This window comes from Arvicanthis niloticus, chromosome 20 (genome assembly GCF_011762505.2).
Source record: "Arvicanthis niloticus isolate mArvNil1 chromosome 20, mArvNil1.pat.X, whole genome shotgun sequence".
Taxonomy (NCBI): Eukaryota; Metazoa; Chordata; class Mammalia; order Rodentia; family Muridae; genus Arvicanthis; species Arvicanthis niloticus.
Window position 1 is genome coordinate 12,176,923 of NC_047677.1, and position 3,495 is coordinate 12,180,417.

Genomic DNA, 3,495 nt, shown 5'->3' on the forward strand with positions numbered 1-3,495 from the left:
TAGAGTCATCTCATGAGTATTCTCAGAAGCACTATGCCCAACCTGTGCATTATGGCATAAGAGTTATCTCATCCATACTCTATGCTAGGTCTGTCAGGGCCCCTAATGCTATATGGTAGTCTTCTCCATCTCTCTCCTAGTCCAATCCCACTCACATGTCTCCATGCATGGATCCTCTATATTGGACTCACTCACACCAGGAGGCCTTGGTCCCAGTCAGGCTTGATCCCCTGTCTGCCCTAGAAGCCCATCCAGGATTGTGCAGTGCCGGACTGGTAGTTATCTTGGGGTTAATTTTTTCAGGGAATGTTAGGTTACTAATCATTCAGCTGTTCACAGGTCAGAACACTGCACATAGACACAGCCTCTCTCCTCTCTGCTACCTACTGATGCAATGTGACACAACAGTCACATCTGCAATGCCTCTAGGGCCAATGCCTCTATTCTACTTCTTAATCTGTGTATATCCTTGAACACAGGACTTAGCTCCATTCCATTTCCTGATGCCCACTTTCTCCTCTATCTTTATTTTTACTTGCTCCACTTGTTCTTTATCATTATTATTATTATTATTATTATTATTATTATTATTATTATTATAAATCTCCATTAGAGTAAGCACTAACAACCACAAAACAGTCCATATTCGGCTGTTTTGAAATTTTCTCAGCCAACAGAATTAATTGACAACTCTTCACTTTAGCCCCAGGCGCACTCTTCTGACAAGGGCATGAAGCACCCACATTCTTCACCAAAATATCTCTAGGCAACATACTAAAATTCTTCTCTGAAACCTCTTGATCTTGGCCCCCATAGTTCAAATCACCCTCAGCACCATTGTCTCCCTTGCTCCTGCTAGAATGGCCCATTAAGCCCCACTTGAAGTGTTCAACTGCTGTTCTAATACAAACTCCCAAAGTCCACATTCCTCCAAACAAAAACATGACCAAACCTATCACAGCAATACCCCTAGTCCCTGGTACCAACTTCCAGCTTAGTTAGGGTTTTATTGCTGTGAAGACACACCATGACCAAGGCAAAAACTATATATGAAAACATTTAATTGGGGCTGGCTTATATTTTCAGAGATTAGTCTATTAACATCATGGTGGGAAACATGTAAATGTGCAGGAAGACATGGTGCTGGGGAGCTGAGGGTTCTACATCTTGATCCGCAGGCAGAAGGAAGAGGAGAAGGAAAACTTTCTCCAACAAAGCCAAGCCTACCCCAAGTCCACACTTACTAAAGGGCCTGTGAGGGTCATTTTTATTCAAACCACCACAATCACCAGCTCCAATCACATCACTGTTTTGGAAAGCTGTGAGGAGCCGCATTCGCCATTAAAAGATGGCGCAGGCTTCTGCTTCCTGGTTCTTCACGGAAGCTTTATTTGAGAATGCGCCTGCGCATGGCGCGAAAACCGAGTATGACAATTGGATGAAAGATTTGAGCCAATGAGGGATCTGCACCTCTCCCAAAACTCTATTTAAGCAGTAGGCTTTCTGAGCTCGGCGTCCTTCCCCTTTTCTCCATCTTGAAGAGCTGTTCAATAAATGCTGTCAGAAGAATCCTGAGTGTGGCGTTCTCCTTATCGTCGAGGCTGTGCGCTACAGAAAGCAAGTCCCTTGGCATTGCTCGCACAACTATCAATGTCTTCTCTCATCCTGGCCAAAGTACACCTTCTGTACAATACCCAAGTCCATTTTTTCCTAAGACTTACACACACATTCACACACACTCACACACACACACACACTCACACACACACTCACACACACACACACTCACACACACACACTCACACAAACTCACACATACACACACACTCACACACACACACACACACTCACACACACACACTCACATACACACACACACTCACACATACATACACTCACTCACACACACTCACACACACACACACACACACACACATACCACACATACTCACACACACTAACAGTACTGATAAGTCACTTTTCTTGACTTATTAGATCCATAGTAAGCCTCTAGAGCCAAAACTATTTATTTAATGTGCTTCTTCAGTTCTACTGTGTCATCAAACGTCAGACACATGTTCACTTTAGCAGCATGGAGCTACAGAGGATAGGCACTGTTTAACATCAAAGATATACTTACATTTCTTCCTTTTTCTTCTCTAGGAAGCTCTCCTATTTGTTTTGTTGTGTTTTGTTGTGGTTGTTGTTGTTGTTGTTGTTGTTTTGGTTTGGTTTGGTTTGGAGTTTTGTTTGTTTTGCCTTTTTGGGTTTTATTATTTATAAAACAGAAAGATAAGAAGAGCTTCCTTTTGTCTTAAAACATTTTGATTTCTCATTTTTGCTAATTGAATGTTCAGAATTAAATGATTAAGCTGCTGATGGAGAACAAAGGTCAGCATCTCAAGGTTAGCATAAGAGTGAATATGTTTAATAGTCAAAATAAAATTCAGATCTCCCACTTACTTTTTTGATAAAGTGGACTATGTATTACAAAGGTAAGTTATTCTAATAATGGGGAAGGAACATGAAACAACCCAAAGAAATGAATAGTACAATAAAACAAGACTACTATTCAATCAAATCACAATCCAATTGAGCTAGGCTAGAGTTTTTTTATATGCATTGTTTATAGTATAACTAAAACAATGACCGAGTGGATCCCTTTGTTCTCTCCCTTTCCTTGGATTCCAGGGGACTACAGAAGACCCTGCTGATATGCCGAGCTTGATTCTTAGTTGCCTATCACTTTTGTTTCTACTGTAGCCTTACAGCTGGTCGGTCTCTTTCCTTTTAAATGAACAGCCTCTCTTCTATATGTATCACAAATTATAAATATGCATATACATTTGTTTACTTCTTTTTAATTCTGTGTACCTTTAAGGTCTATGAGACAGTCTATAATTTTTAAAAGTATCCACAATGTTTTAAATAATGTATACTAAGTTAATAGATAAATGATACTAACAATATGTGTGTGTGTGTGTGTGTGTGTGTGTGTATATATATGTGTGTATATATATATATATAAATATATATATATATATATATATCAGAAATTTTAAGTGTTCTCTGGCTTAGTTACATCATCTATCTACCTCAAAAGTTGTTAAGAAGCATCATAAAGCAAAAGCAAAATTAGTATTGTAAAAAGCAGTTAGACACTACTTCCACATTAAAGGGGTCAATAAGGGATAGCTATTTTAGTGTACTCAACTATTGTTATTTACTTTACCCTACAATAGTTCCATAAAGTAACATTGACAGGTATGCCCACCTCAGTCCCATCAAGAACATAAGTGGTTCTGAGCATCCCACCTCGTGTTTTATACTTGCAGGTCTTTCTTTTACTTCAGTGCCTTCATGAGGACACACCACACAACTCTTTAATGGCTATCCAGTCTGCATTCATTCAACAAGAATGCTCTCAAAAAGAAACGAACAGCAAAGCACCACAACCACAGAACTTCAGTTACACATGACTGGAAAAGAACCCTT

At 39.5% G+C, this 3,495-nt stretch overlaps 1 non-coding gene across 1 annotated transcript; it reads right to left on the reverse strand.

Moving 5' to 3' along the window:
* Positions 1–305: 305 nt before the first annotated feature.
* On the reverse strand, positions 306–436 carry LOC117725023 (small nucleolar RNA SNORA17). Its single transcript, XR_004608890.1, has one exon. It is a non-coding gene; the product is annotated as a small nucleolar RNA SNORA17 (small nucleolar RNA).
* Between the last annotated feature and the right edge of the window lie 3,059 nt (positions 437–3,495).